Source organism: Passer domesticus, chromosome Z (genome assembly GCF_036417665.1).
Source record: "Passer domesticus isolate bPasDom1 chromosome Z, bPasDom1.hap1, whole genome shotgun sequence".
Lineage (NCBI taxonomy): Eukaryota > Metazoa > Chordata > Aves > Passeriformes > Passeridae > Passer > Passer domesticus.
In genome coordinates this window covers 48,001,500-48,016,714 of record NC_087512.1, presented here as the reverse complement: position 1 = coordinate 48,016,714, position 15,215 = coordinate 48,001,500, and the positions used below count along the sequence as shown (strand labels likewise).

Genomic DNA, 15,215 nt, shown 5'->3' with positions numbered 1-15,215 from the left:
CAGGATGGGATTGTGATCCACTTGTAGTTTTCCCTGTCTGCAGCAGCAAGAGCAAAGGCCTTGGCGCCGCTTTGCTACTTGTCCATTTCAGAGCTTGTAAGAAATAAAAGCTGCGTTTTGCAGACACAAGGTTGCTTGCTGATAGCAGGCAAGGAGGAATGTGAAATTCCTAGCCATATAGCGTTGTGTTGAATTGGCCCATTTTCATCTGGTTGGAGTGACTTAGAATGCCATTGCTAAGAGAGCTGATGAGTTCTCCTTAGAAGATGTGGTTGTAGGTGGCAGGAGAACTGGGTTTAGAATGCTAGGTAACGGCGTGTCCCTCATGCTTCTCTCTTGCCACAGGTGACGAAAGGAACAGCCGTCTCTCCCGTGGCTCCCTCTGCTCCCGGACAAGAAGGCAAAGAGGAGCAAAGGGAGCGAGAGAAGCAGAAGCATCCGTGTGTGGTGACAGCCCCGGCTGATCCTTGCAAGAGAGTAAGTGCCAGCTGTGGGTGGCGCTGTCTTTAGGGCAAGGCAGAGGTGCACGTTTGTGAGCAGGCAGCACTTGATGTTGCTGGCCGAGGAGGCGGAGTGCTGGAGTCCTGCAGGACGTTGTCATTTCCTGCAGGACGTGCCAGCTGGAAATTGGCCTTTGCCCAGTCACGTTGAGGCACCGAAGAGCTGGGGGCTCTGGGTGAGCTTTTGGCTGCCTGGCTGAGTGCAGCTCTATGTCTGGGCTTCTGCAGTGCATTGGCCAAGGGCACAGGTGGTGGTGCTGGCGACCCCAGGGCTTTGTTTGTTTGTTTTTCCTTTGTGGAAAGGTGTGTTGGCTTGTGGAAGTGTTCTGCAGTTTTCTTGAGCAGTTCTTCATTTGTACAGCCTCTTTGGGCCCAGCTGTGTGTTGGCTTTTGATAAGCTGCAAGGAGATGAGTGTGCTGTGCGTGAATCTGTGGTGGGGGGGGCATTCTTGTGCCGTGTGGCCAAGGAAAGGAAGTGCGTATTGGCTTAGGCTTCTTGTGAGGCAAAAGGCAGAAGCGGGGAGTTTCTGTGGATCCCTTTTGCGGTGAAGTCTGCAGCTTTGGCAAGTGCACTGGAGCCTGGAGTGGGGGTGAAGCTGGAAGTCCTTGAGTGCTGTGTTGCGTTGTAGAGTAGAGGAAGGAGATGTTGAAATGGAGGATGCAGTATTTGAAGTCAGATGGGCAAGAGTGTGTCTGGCGAGCTGCGTGGGCCAAAAGGAGGCAGGGCTGCTGGTGGTCCAGAGCAGCTGGACGTGAGGCAGCGTCTGGGCAGGCGGCCAAGAAGGCCAAGGGCATGGTGGGCTGTGTCAGCAGCAGAGGGGCAGCAGGAGCAGGGCAGTGAGCGCCGGCCTGTGCTGGGCAGCGCTGGGGCTGCAGCTGCAGTGAGTGCTGTGTGCAGTTGTGGGCCCCTGTGAAGCAGCAAGTCATTGAGGGGCTGGAGTGTGTGGCCAGAAGGAGACGGGAGGTGGGCAAGGGTGTGGAGCATAAGCCCAGGGAGGAGGTGCTGAGGGAGCTGTCGCCTGGACAAGGGGAGTCTCGTGAGGGACCTTCAGGCAGACTTCCATAGATGCCGACGTGACAGCGGTGAGCACAAAGGCTGTTGCCCTGTCAAACATGGCCTCAGTGCATGCCAGTGCTTTTGAGGCTGGAGTAGCTGCCGCTTCCACCCTGTGGCTTCTGCGTTTTTTGGTATGCTAGGAGGAGAAGCCCTGTTCATTTTGTCTTTCTGCAGCCAGCAAGGGGGCTTCTGCACAACATTTCCTGCCCTTTTCCAGCACAGGATGGGGTTGTGATCCACTTGTAGTTTTCCCAGTCTGCAGCAGCAAGAGCAAAGGCCTTGGCGGCTCTTTGCTACTTGTCCATTTCAGAGCTTGCAAGAAATAAAAGCTGCGTTTTGCAGAGACAAGGTTGCTTGCTGATAGCAGGCAAGGAGGAATGTGAAATTCCTAGCCATATAGCGTTGTGTTGAATTGGCCCATTTTCATCTGGTTGGAGTGACTTAGAATGCCATTGCTAAGAGAGCTGATGAGTTCTCCTTAGAAGATGTGGTTGTAGGTGGCAGGAGAACTGGGTTTAGAATGCTAGGTAACGGCGTGTCCCTCATGCTTCTCTCTTGCCACAGGTGACGAAAGGAACAGCCGTCTCTCCCGTGGCTCCCTCTGCTCCCGGACAAGAAGGCAAAGAGGAGCAAAGGGAGCGAGAGAAGCAGAAGCCTCCGTGTGTGGTGACAGCCCCGGCTGATCCTTGCAAGAGAGTAAGTGCCAGCTGTGGGTGACGCTGTCTTTAGGGCAAGGCAGAGGTGCAAGTTTGTGAGCAGCCAGCACTTGCTGTTGCTGGCCGAGGAGGCGGAGTGCTGGAGTCCTGCAGGACGTTGTCATTTCCTGCAGGACGTGCCAGCTGGAAATTGGCCTTTGCCCAGTCATGTTGAGGCACCGAAGAGCTGGGGGCTCTGGGTGAGCTTTTGGCTGCCTGGCTGAGTGCAGCTCTCTATGTCTGGGCTTCTGCAGTGCATTGGCCAAGGGCACAGGTGGTGGTGCTGGCGACCCCAGGGCTTTGTTTGTTTGTTTTTCCTTTGTGGAAAGGTGTGTTGGCTTGTGGAAGTGTTCTGCAGTTTTCTTGAGCAGTTCTTCATTTGTACAGCCTCTTTGGGCCCAGCTGTGTGTTGGCTTTTGATAAGCTGCAAGGAGATGAGTGTGCTGTGCGTGAATCTGTGGTGGGGGGGGCATTCTTGTGCCGTGTGGCCAAGGAAAGGAAGCGCGTATTGGCTTAGGCTTCTTGTGAGGCAAAAGGCAGAAGCGGGGAGTTTCTGTGGATCCCTTTTGCGGTGAAGTCTGCAGCTCTGGCAAGTGCACTGGAGCCTGGAGTGGGGGTGAAGCTGGAAGTCCTTGAGTGCTGTGTTGCGTTGTAGAGAAGAGGAAGGAGATGTTGAAATGGAGGATGCAGTATTTGAAGTCAGATGGGCAAGAGTGTGTCTGGCGAGCTGCGTGGGCCAAAAGGAGGCAGGGCTGCTGGTGGTCCAGAGCAGCTGGACGTGAGGCAGCGTGTGGGCAGGCGGCCAAGAAGGCCAAGGGCATGGTGGGCTGTGTCAGCAGCAGAGGGGCAGCAGGAGCAGGGCAGTGAGCGCCGGCCTGTGCTGGGCAGCGCTGCGGCCGCAGCTGCAGCGAGTGCTGTGTGCAGTTGTGGGCCCCTGTGAAGCAGCAAGTCATTGAGGGGCTGGAGTGTGTGCCCAGAAGGAGACGGGAGGTGGGCAAGGGTGTGGAGCATAAGCCCAGGGAGGAGGTGCTGAGGGAGCTGTCGCCTGGACAAGGGGAGTCTCGTGAGGGACCTTCAGGCAGACGTCCATAGATGCTGACGTGACAGCGGTGAGCACAAGGGCTGTTGCCCTGTCAAACATGGCCTCAGTGCATGCCAGTGCTTTTGAGGCTGGAGTAGCTGCCGCTTGCACCCTGTGGCTTCTGCGTTTTTTGGTATGCTAGGAGGAGAAGCCCTGTTCATTTTGTCTTTCTGCAGCCAGCAAGGGGGCTTCTGCACAACATTTCCTGCCCTTTTCCAGTACAGGATGGGGTTGTGATCCACTTGTAGTTTTCCCAGTCTGCAGCAGCAAGAGCAAAGGCCTTGGCGGCTCTTTGCTACTTGTCCATTTCAGAGCTTGCAAGAAATAAAAGCTGCGTTTTGCAGAGACAAGGTTGCTTGCTGATAGCAGGCAAGGAGGAATGTGAAATTCCTAGCCATATAGCGTTGTGTTGAATTGGCCCATTTTCATCTGGTTGGAGTGACTTAGAATGCCATTGCTAAGAGAGCTGATGAGTTCTCCTTAGAAGATGTGGTTGTAGGTGGCAGGAGAACTGGGTTTAGAATGCTAGGTAACGGCGTGTCCCTCATGCTTCTCTCTTGCCACAGGTGACGAAAGGAACAGCCGTCTCTCCCGTGGCTCCCTCTGCTCCCGGACAAGAAGGCAAAGAGGAGCAAAGGGAGCGAGAGAAGCAGAAGCCTCCGTGTGTGGTGACAGCCCCGGCTGATCCTTGCAAGAGAGTAAGTGCCAGCTGTGGGTGACGCTGTCTTTAGGGCAAGGCAGAGGTGCAAGTTTGTGAGCAGCCAGCACTTGCTGTTGCTGGCCGAGGAGGCGGAGTGCTGGAGTCCTGCAGGACGTTGTCATTTCCTGCAGGACGTGCCAGCTGGAAATTGGCCTTTGCCCAGTCATGTTGAGGCACCGAAGAGCTGGGGGCTCTGGGTGAGCTTTTGGCTGCCTGGCTGAGTGCAGCTCTCTATGTCTGGGCTTCTGCAGTGCATTGGCCAAGGGCACCGGTGGTGGTGCTGGCGACCCCAGGGCTTTGTTTGTTTGTTTTTCCTTTGTGGAAAGGTGTGTTGGCTTGTGGAAGTGTTCTGCAGTTTTCTTGAGCAGTTCTTCATTTGTACAGCCTCTTTGGGCCCAGCTGTGTGTTGGCTTTTGATAAGCTGCAAGGAGATGAGTGTGCTGTGCGTGAATCTGTGGTGGGGGGGGCATTCTTGTGCCGTGTGGCCAAGGAAAGGAAGCGCGTATTGGCTTAGGCTTCTTGTGAGGCAAAAGGCAGAAGCGGGGAGTTTCTGTGGATCCCTTTTGCGGTGAAGTCTGCAGCTCTGGCAAGTGCACTGGAGCCTGGAGTGGGGGTGAAGCTGGAAGTCCTTGAGTGCTGTGTTGCGTTGTAGAGAAGAGGAAGGAGATGTTGAAATGGAGGATGCAGTATTTGAAGTCAGATGGGCAAGAGTGTGTCTGGCGAGCTGCGTGGGCCAAAAGGAGGCAGGGCTGCTGGTGGTCCAGAGCAGCTGGACGTGAGGCAGCGTGTGGGCAGGCGGCCAAGAAGGCCAAGGGCATGGTGGGCTGTGTCAGCAGCAGAGGGGCAGCAGGAGCAGGGCAGTGAGCGCCGGCCTGTGCTGGGCAGCGCTGCGGCCGCAGCTGCAGCGAGTGCTGTGTGCAGTTGTGGGCCCCTGTGAAGCAGCAAGTCATTGAGGGGCTGGAGTGTGTGCCCAGAAGGAGACGGGAGGTGGGCAAGGGTGTGGAGCATAAGCCCAGGGAGGAGGTGCTGAGGGAGCTGTCGCCTGGACAAGGGGAGTCTCGTGAGGGACCTTCAGGCAGACGTCCATAGATGCCGACGTGACAGCGGTGAGCACAAAGGCTGTTGCCCTGTCAAACATGGCCTTCAGTGCATGCCAGTGCTTTTGAGGCTGGAGTAGCTGCCGCTTGCACCCTGTGGCTTCTGCTTTTTTTGGTATGCTAGGAGGAGAAGCCCTGTTCATTTTGTCTTTCTGCAGCCAGCAAGGGGGCTTCTGTACAACTTTTCCTGCCCTTTTCCAGCACAGGATGGGATTGTGATCCACTTGTAGTTTTCCCTGTCTGCAGCAGCAAGAGCAAAGGCCTTGGCGCCGCTTTGCTACTTGTCCATTTCAGAGCTTGTAAGAAATAAAAGCTGCGTTTTGCAGACACAAGGTTGCTTGCTGATAGCAGGCAAGGAGGAATGTGAAATTCCTAGCCATATAGCGTTGTGTTGAATTGGCCCATTTTCATCTGGTTGGAGTGACTTAGAATGCCATTGCTAAGAGAGCTGATGAGTTCTCCTTAGAAGATGTGGTTGTAGGTGGCAGGAGAACTGGGTTTAGAATGCTAGGTAACGGCGTGTCCCTCATGCTTCTCTCTTGCCACAGGTGACGAAAGGAACAGCCGTCTCTCCCGTGGCTCCCTCTGCTCCCGGACAAGAAGGCAAAGAGGAGCAAAGGGAGCGAGAGAAGCAGAATCGTCCGTGTGTGGTGACAGCCCCGGCTGATCCTTGCAAGAGAGTAAGTGCCAGCTGTGGGTGACGCTGTCTTTAGGGCAAGGCAGAGGTGCACGTTTGTGAGCAGGCAGCACTTGATGTTGCTGGCCGAGGAGGCGGAGTGCTGGAGTCCTGCAGGACGTTGTCATTTCCTGCAGGACGTGCCAGCTGGAAATTGGCCTTTGCCCAGTCACGTTGAGGCACCGAAGAGCTGGGGGCTCTGGGTGAGCTTTTGGCTGCCTGGCTGAGTGCAGCTCTATGTCTGGGCTTCTGCAGTGCATTGGCCAAGGGCACAGGTGGTGGTGCTGGCGACCCCAGGGCTTTGTTTGTTTGTTTTTCCTTTGTGGAAAGGTGTGTTGGCTTGTGGAAGTGTTCTGCAGTTTTCTTGAGCAGTTCTTCATTTGTACAGCCTCTTTGGGCCCAGCTGTGTGTTGGCTTTTGATAAGCTGCAAGGAGATGAGTGTGCTGTGCGTGAATCTGTGTGGGGGGGGGCATTCTTGTGCCGTGTGGCCAAGGAAAGGAAGCGCGTATTGGCTTAGGCTTCTTGTGAGGCAAAAGGCAGAAGCGGGGAGTTTCTGTGGATCCCTTTTGCGGTGAAGTCTGCAGCTTTGGCAAGTGCACTGGAGCCTGGAGTGGGGGTGAAGCTGGAAGTCCTTGAGTGCTGTGTTGCGTTGTAGAGTAGAGGAAGGAGATGTTGAAATGGAGGATGCAGTATTTGAAGTCAGATGGGCAAGAGTGTGTCTGGCGAGCTGCGTGGGCCAAAAGGAGGCAGGGCTGCTGGTGGTCCAGAGCAGCTGGACGTGAGGCAGCGTGTGGGCAGGCGGCCAAGAAGGCCAAGGGCATGGTGGGCTGTGTCAGCAGCAGAGGGGCAGCAGGAGCAGGGCAGTGAGCGCCGGCCTGTGCTGGGCAGCGCTGGGGCCGCAGCTGCAGTGAGTGCTGTGTGCAGTTGTGGGCCCCTGTGAAGCAGCAAGTCATTGAGGGGCTGGAGTGTGTGCCCAGAAGGAGACGGGAGGTGGGCAAGGGTGTGGAGCATAAGCCCAGGGAGGAGGTGCTGAGGGAGCTGTCGCCTGGACAAGGGGAGTCTCGTGAGGGACCTTCAGGCAGACTTCCATAGATGCCGACGTGACAGCGGTGAGCACAAAGGCTGTTGCCCTGTCAAACATGGCCTCAGTGCATGCCAGTGCTTTTGAGGCTGGAGTAGCTGCCGCTTGCACCCTGTGGCTTCTGCGTTTTTTGGTATGCTAGGAGGAGAAGCCCTGTTCATTTTGTCTTTCTGCAGCCAGCAAGGGGGCTTCTGCACAACATTTCCTGCCCTTTTCCAGCACAGGATGGGGTTGTGATCCACTTGTAGTTTTCCCAGTCTGCAGCAGCAAGAGCAAAGGCCTTGGCGGCTCTTTGCTACTTGTCCATTTCAGAGCTTGCAAGAAATAAAAGCTGCGTTTTGCAGAGACAAGGTTGCTTGCTGATAGCAGGCAAGGAGGAATGTCAAATTCCTAGCCATATAGCGTTGTGTTGAATTGGCCCATTTTCATCTGGTTGGAGTGACTTAGAATGCCATTGCTAAGAGAGCTGATCAGTTCTCCTTAGAAGATGTGGTTGTAGGTGGCAGGAGAACTGGGTTTAGAATGCTAGGTAACGGCGTGTCCCTCATGCTTCTCTCTTGCCACAGGTGACGAAAGGAACAGCCGTCTCTCCCGTGGCTCCCTCTGCTCCCGGACAAGAAGGCAAAGAGGAGCAAAGGGAGCGAGAGAAGCAGAAGCCTCCGTGTGTGGTGACAGCCCCGGCTGATCCTTGCAAGAGAGTAAGTGCCAGCTGTGGGTGACGCTGTCTTTAGGGCAAGGCAGAGGTGCAAGTTTGTGAGCAGCCAGCACTTGCTGTTGCTGGCCGAGGAGGCGGAGTGCTGGAGTCCTGCAGGACGTTGTCATTTCCTGCAGGACGTGCCAGCTGGAAATTGGCCTTTGCCCAGTCATGTTGAGGCACCGAAGAGCTGGGGGCTCTGGGTGAGCTTTTGGCTGCCTGGCTGAGTGCAGCTCTCTATGTCTGGGCTTCTGCAGTGCATTGGCCAAGGGCACCGGTGGTGGTGCTGGCGACCCCAGGGCTTTGTTTGTTTGTTTTTCCTTTGTGGAAAGGTGTGTTGGCTTGTGGAAGTGTTCTGCAGTTTTCTTGAGCAGTTCTTCATTTGTACAGCCTCTTTGGGCCCAGCTGTGTGTTGGCTTTTGATAAGCTGCAAGGAGATGAGTGTGCTGTGCGTGAATCTGTGGTGGGGGGGGCATTCTTGTGCCGTGTGGCCAAGGAAAGGAAGCGCGTATTGGCTTAGGCTTCTTGTGAGGCAAAAGGCAGAAGCGGGGAGTTTCTGTGGATCCCTTTTGCGGTGAAGTCTGCAGCTCTGGCAAGTGCACTGGAGCCTGGAGTGGGGGTGAAGCTGGAAGTCCTTGAGTGCTGTGTTGCGTTGTAGAGAAGAGGAAGGAGATGTTGAAATGGAGGATGCAGTATTTGAAGTCAGATGGGCAAGAGTGTGTCTGGCGAGCTGCGTGGGCCAAAAGGAGGCAGGGCTGCTGGTGGTCCAGAGCAGCTGGACGTGAGGCAGCGTGTGGGCAGGCGGCCAAGAAGGCCAAGGGCATGGTGGGCTGTGTCAGCAGCAGAGGGGCAGCAGGAGCAGGGCAGTGAGCGCCGGCCTGTGCTGGGCAGCGCTGCGGCCGCAGCTGCAGCGAGTGCTGTGTGCAGTTGTGGGCCCCTGTGAAGCAGCAAGTCATTGAGGGGCTGGAGTGTGTGCCCAGAAGGAGACGGGAGGTGGGCAAGGGTGTGGAGCATAAGCCCAGGGAGGAGGTGCTGAGGGAGCTGTCGCCTGGACAAGGGGAGTCTCGTGAGGGACCTTCAGGCAGACGTCCATAGATGCTGACGTGACAGCGGTGAGCACAAGGGCTGTTGCCCTGTCAAACATGGCCTCAGTGCATGCCAGTGCTTTTGAGGCTGGAGTAGCTGCCGCTTGCACCCTGTGGCTTCTGCGTTTTTTGGTATGCTAGGAGGAGAAGCCCTGTTCATTTTGTCTTTCTGCAGCCAGCAAGGGGGCTTCTGCACAACATTTCCTGCCCTTTTCCAGTACAGGATGGGGTTGTGATCCACTTGTAGTTTTCCCAGTCTGCAGCAGCAAGAGCAAAGGCCTTGGCGGCTCTTTGCTACTTGTCCATTTCAGAGCTTGCAAGAAATAAAAGCTGCGTTTTGCAGAGACAAGGTTGCTTGCTGATAGCAGGCAAGGAGGAATGTGAAATTCCTAGCCATATAGCGTTGTGTTGAATTGGCCCATTTTCATCTGGTTGGAGTGACTTAGAATGCCATTGCTAAGAGAGCTGATGAGTTCTCCTTAGAAGATGTGGTTGTAGGTGGCAGGAGAACTGGGTTTAGAATGCTAGGTAACGGCGTGTCCCTCATGCTTCTCTCTTGCCACAGGTGACGAAAGGAACAGCCGTCTCTCCCGTGGCTCCCTCTGCTCCCGGACAAGAAGGCAAAGAGGAGCAAAGGGAGCGAGAGAAGCAGAAGCCTCCGTGTGTGGTGACAGCCCCGGCTGATCCTTGCAAGAGAGTAAGTGCCAGCTGTGGGTGACGCTGTCTTTAGGGCAAGGCAGAGGTGCAAGTTTGTGAGCAGCCAGCACTTGCTGTTGCTGGCCGAGGAGGCGGAGTGCTGGAGTCCTGCAGGACGTTGTCATTTCCTGCAGGCCGTGCCAGCTGGAAATTGGCCTTTGCCCAGTCATGTTGAGGCACCGAAGAGCTGGGGGCTCTGGGTGAGCTTTTGGCTGCCTGGCTGAGTGCAGCTCTATGTCTGGGCTTCTGCAGTGCATTGGCCAAGGGCACCGGTGGTGGTGCTGGCGACCCCAGGGCTTTGTTTGTTTGTTTTTCCTTTGTGGAAAGGTGTGTTGGCTTGTGGAAGTGTTCTGCAGTTTTCTTGAGCAGTTCTTCATTTGTACAGCCTCTTTGGGCCCAGCTGTGTGTTGGCTTTTGATAGGCTGCAAGGAGATGAGTGTGCTGTGCGTGAAGCTGTGGGGGGCAATTCTTGTGCCGTGTGGCCAAGGAAAGGAAGCGCGTATTGGCTTAGGCTTCTTGTGAGGCAAAAGGCAGAAGCGGGGAGTTTCTGTGGATCCCTTTTGCGGTGAAGTCTGCAGCTTTGGCAAGTGCACTGGAGCCTGGAGTGGGGGTGAAGCTGGAAGTCCTTGAGTGCTGTGTTGCGTTGTAGAGTAGAGGAAGGAGATGTTGAAATGGAGGATGCAGTATTTGAAGTCAGATGGGCAAGAGTGTGTCTGGCGAGCTGCGTGGGCCAAAAGGAGGCAGGGCTGCTGGTGGTCCAGAGCAGCTGGACGTGAGGCAGCGTGTGGGCAGGCGGCCAAGAAGGCCAAGGGCTTGGTGGGCTGTGTCAGCAGCAGAGGGGCAGGAGGAGCAGGGCAGTGAGCGCCGGCCTGTGCTGGGCAGCGCTGCGGCCGCAGCTGCAGTGAGTGCTGTGTGCAGTTGTGGGCCCCTGTGAAGCCGCAAGTCATTGAGGGGCTGGAGCATGTGGCCAGAAGGAGACGGGAGGTGGGCAAGGGTGTGGAGCATAAGCCCAGGGAGGAGGTGCTGAGGGAGCTGTCGCCTGGACAAGGGGAGTCTCGTGAGGGACCTTCAGGCAGACTTCCATAGATGCCGATGTGACCGCGGTGAGCACAAAGGCTGTTGCCCTGTCAAACATGGCCTCAGTGCATGCCAGTGCTTTTGAGGCTGGAGTAGCTGCCGCTTGCACCCTGTGGCTTCTGCGTTTTTTGGTATGCTAGGAGGAGAAGCCCTGTTCATTTTGTCTTTCAGCAGCCAGCAAGGGGGCTTCTGTACAACATTTCCTGCCCTTTTCCAGCACAGGATGGGATTGTGATCCACTTGTAGTTTTCCCTGTCTGCAGCAGCAAGAGCAAAGGCCTTGGCGGCTCTTTGCTACTTGTCCATTTCAGAGCTTGCAAGAAATAAAAGCTGCGTTTTGCAGAGACAAGGTTGCTTGCTGATAGCAGGCAAGGAGGAATATCAAATTCCTAGGCATATAGCGTTGTGTTGAATTGGCCCATTTTCATCTGGTTGGAGTGACTTAGAATGCCATTGCTAAGAGAGCTGATGAGTTCTCCTTAGAAGATGTGGTTGTAGGTGTCAGGAGAACTGGGTTTAGAATGCTAGGTAACGGCGTGTCCCTCATGCTTCTCTCTTGCCACAGGTGACGAAAGGAACAGCCGTCTCTCCCGTGGCTCCCTCTGCTCCCGGACAAGAAGGCAAAGAGGAGCAAAGGGAGCGAGAGAAGCAGAAGCCTCTGTGTGTGGTGACAGCCCCGGCTGATCCTTGCAAGAGAGTAAGTGCCAGCTGTGGGTGGCGCTGTCTTTAGGGCAAGGCAGAGGTGCACGTTTGTGAGCAGCCAGCACTTGATGTTGCTGGCCGAGGAGGCGGAGTGCTGGAGTCCTGCAGGACGTTGTCATTTCCTGCAGGCCGTGCCAGCTGGAAATTGGCCTTTGCCCAGTCACGTTGAGGCACCGAAGAGCTGGGGGCTCTGGGTGAGCTTTTGGCTGCCTGGCTGAGTGCAGCTCTATGTCTGGGCTTCTGCAGTGCATTGGCCAAGGGCACAGGTGGTGGTGCTGGCGACCCCAGGGCTTTGTTTGTTTGTTTTTCCTTTGTGGAAAGGTGTGTTGGCTTGTGGAAGTGTTCTGCAGTTTTCTTGAGCAGTTCTTCATTTGTACAGCCTCTTTGGGCCCAGCTGTGTGTTGGCTTTTGATAGGCTGCAAGGAGATGAGTGTGCTGTGCGTGAAGCTGTGGGGGGCAATTCTTGTGCCGTGTGGCCAAGGAAAGGAAGCTCGTAGTTGCGAAGGCTTCTTGTGAGGCAAAAGGCAGAAGCGGGGAGTTTCTGTGGATCCCTTTTGCGGTGAAGTCTGCAGCTCTGGCAAGTGCACTGGAGCCTGGAGTGGGGGTGAAGCTGGAAGTCCTTGAGTGCTGTGTTGCGTTGTAGAGTAGAGGAAGGAGATGTTGAAATGGAGGATGCAGTATTTGAAGTCAGATGGGCAAGAGTGTGTCTGGCGAGCTGCGTGGGCCAAAAGGAGGCAGGGCTGCTGGTGGTCCAGAGCAGCTGGACGTGAGGCAGCGTGTGGGCAGGCGGCCAAGAAGGCCAAGGGCTTGGTGGGCTGTGTCAGCAGCAGAGGGGCAGCAGGAGCAGGGCAGTGAGCGCCGGCCTGTGCTGGGCAGCGCTGGGGCCGCAGCTGCAGTGAGTGCTGTGTGCAGTTGTGGGCCCCTGTGAAGCAGCAAGTCATTGAGGGGCTGGAGCGTGTGGCCAGAAGGAGACGGGAGGTGGGCAAGGGTGTGGAGCATAAGCCCAGGGAGGAGGTGCTGAGGGAGCTGTCGCCTGGACAAGGGGAGTCTCGTGAGGGACCTTCAGGCAGACTTCCATAGATGCCGACGTGACAGCGGTGAGCACAAAGGCTGTTGCCCTGTCAAACATGGCCTCAGTGCATGCCAGTGCTTTTGAGGCTGGAGTAGCTGCCGCTTGCACCCTGTGGCTTCTGCGTTTTTTGGTATGCTAGGAGGAGAAGCCCTGTTCATTTTGTCTTTCTGCAGCCAGCAAGGGGGCTTCTGTACAACATTTCCTGCCCTTTTCCAGCACAGGATGGGATTGTGATCCACTTGTAGTTTTCCCTGTCTGCAGCAGCAAGAGCAAAGGCCTTTGCGGCTCTTTGCTACTTGTCCATTTCAGAGCTTGCAAGAAATAAAAGCTGCGTTTTGCAGAGACAAGGTTGCTTGCTGATAGCAGGCAAGGAGGAATATCAAATTCCTAGCCATATAGCGTTGTGTTGAATTGGCCCATTTTCATCTGGTTGGAGTGACTTAGAATGCCATTGCTAAGAGAGCTGATGAGTTCTCCTTAGAAGATGTGGTTGTAGGTGGCAGGAGAACTGGGTTTAGAATGCTAGGTAACGGCGTGTCCCTCATGCTTCTCTCTTGCCACAGGTGACGAAAGGAACAGCCGTCTCTCCCGTGGCTCCCTCTGCTCCCGGACAAGAAGGCAAAGAGGAGCAAAGGGAGCGAGAGAAGCAGAAGCCTCCGTGTGTGGTGACAGCCCCGGCTGATCCTTGCAAGAGAGTAAGTGCCAGCTGTGGGTGGCGCTGTCTTTAGGGCAAGGCAGAGGTGCACGTTTGTGAGCAGCCAGCACTTGATGTTGCTGGCCGAGGAGGCGGAGTGCTGGAGTCCTGCAGGACGTTGTCATTTCCTGCAGGCCGTGCCAGCTGGAAATTGGCCTTTGCCCAGTCACGTTGAGGCACCGAAGAGCTGGGGGCTCTGGGTGAGCTTTTGGCTGCCTGGCTGAGTGCAGCTCTATGTCTGGGCTTCTGCAGTGCATTGGCCAAGGGCACAGGTGGTGGTGCTGGCGACCCCAGGGCTTTGTTTGTTTGTTTTTCCTTTGTGGAAAGGTGTGTTGGCTTGTGGAAGTGTTCTGCAGTTTTCTTGAGCAGTTCTTCATTTGTACAGCCTCTTTGGGCCCAGCTGTGTGTTGGCTTTTGATAGGCTGCAAGGAGATGAGTGTGCTGTGCGTGAAGCTGTGGGGGGCAATTCTTGTGCCGTGTGGCCAAGGAAAGGAAGCTCGTAGTTGCGAAGGCTTCTTGTGAGGCAAAAGGCAGAAGCGGGGAGTTTCTGTGGATCCCTTTTGCGGTGAAGTCTGCAGCTTTGGCAAGTGCACTGGAGCCTGGAGTGGGGGTGAAGCTGGAAGTCCTTGAGTGCTGTGTTGCGTTGTAGAGTAGAGGAAGGAGATGTTGAAATGGAGGATGCAGTATTTGAAGTCAGATGGGCAAGAGTGTGTCTGGCGAGCTGCGTGGGCCAAAAGGAGGCAGGGCTGCTGGTGGTCCAGAGCAGCTGGACGTGAGGCAGCGTGTGGGCAGGCGGCCAAGAAGGCCAAGGGCTTGGTGGGCTGTGTCAGCAGCAGAGGGGCAGCAGGAGCAGGGCAGTGAGCGCCGGCCTGTGCTGGGCAGCGCTGGGGCCGCAGCTGCAGTGAGTGCTGTGTGCAGTTGTGGGCCCCTGTGAAGCAGCAAGTCATTGAGGGGCTGGAGCGTGTGGCCAGAAGGAGACGGGAGGTGGGCAAGGGTGTGGAGCATAAGCCCAGGGAGGAGGTGCTGAGGGAGCTGTCGCCTGGACAAGGGGAGTCTCGTGAGGGACCTTCAGGCAGACTTCCATAGATGCCGACGTGACAGCGGTGAGCACAAAGGCTGTTGCCCTGTCAAACATGGCCTCAGTGCATGCCAGTGCTTTTGAGGCTGGAGTAGCTGCCGCTTGCACCCTGTGGCTTCTGCGTTTTTTGGTATGCTAGGAGGAGAAGCCCTGTTCATTTTGTCTTTGTGCAGCCAGCAAGGGGGCTTCTGTACAACATTTCCTGCCCTTTTCCAGCACAGGATGGGATTGTGATCCACTTGTAGTTTTCCCTGTCTGCAGCAGCAAGAGCAAAGGCCTTTGCGGCTCTTTGCTACTTGTCCATTTCAGAGCTTGCAAGAAATAAAAGCTGCGTTTTGCAGAGACAAGGTTGCTTGCTGATAGCAGGCAAGGAGGAATATCAAATTCCTAGCCATATAGCGTTGTGTTGAATTGGCCCATTTTCATCTGGTTGGAGTGACTTAGAATGCCATTGCTAAGAGAGCTGATGAGTTCTCCTTAGAAGATGTGGTTGTAGGTGGCAGGAGAACTGGGTTTAGAATGCTAGGTAACGGCGTGTCCCTCATGCTTCTCTCTTGCCACAGGTGACGAAAGGAACAGCCGTCTCTCCCGTGGCTCCCTCTGCTCCCGGACAAGAAGGCAAAGAGGAGCAAAGGGAGCGAGAGAAGCAGAAGCCTCCGTGTGTGGTGACAGCCCCGGCTGATCCTTGCAAGAGAGTAAGTGCCAGCTGTGGGTGGCGCTGTCTTTAGGGCAAGGCAGAGGTGCACGTTTGTGAGCAGCCAGCACTTGATGTTGCTGGCCGAGGAGGCGGAGTGCTGGAGTCCTGCAGGACGTTGTCATTTCCTGCAGGCCGTGCCAGCTGGAAATTGGCCTTTGCCCAGTCATGTTGAGGCACCGAAGACTGGGGGCTCTGGGTGAGCTTTTGGCTGCCTGGCTGAGTGCAGCTCTATGTCTGGGCTTCTGCAGTGCATTGGCCAAGGGCACAGGTGGTGGTGCTGGCGACCCCAGGGCTTTGTTTGTTTGTTTTTCCTTTGTGGAAAGGTGTGTTGGCTTGTGGAAGTGTTCTGCAGTTTTCTTGAGCAGTTCTTCATTTGTACAGCCTCTTTGGGCCCAGCTGTGTGTTGGCTTTTGATAGGCTGCAAGGAGATGAGTGTGCTGTGCGTGAAGCTGTGGGGGGCAATTCTTGTGCCGTGTGGCCAAGGAAAGGAAGCGCGTAGTTGCGAAGGCTTCTTGTGAGGCAAAAGGCAGAAG

General features: G+C 55.7%; 1 protein-coding gene and 1 long non-coding RNA gene across 20 annotated transcripts in view; both read left to right on the top strand.

Annotated features, from left to right (window-relative positions):
- The window catches only part of LOC135290684 (proteoglycan 4-like), a 137,524-nt gene that overhangs the window by 91,940 nt on the left and 30,369 nt on the right, over nucleotides 1-15,215 (top strand). The gene's annotated exons all lie outside the window — the stretch shown is intronic.
- On the top strand, nucleotides 5,685-12,904 carry LOC135289448 (uncharacterized). Its single transcript, XR_010352202.1, has 3 exons — nucleotides 5,685-5,810; nucleotides 11,005-11,136; nucleotides 12,777-12,904. It is a non-coding gene; the product is annotated as an uncharacterized LOC135289448 (long non-coding RNA).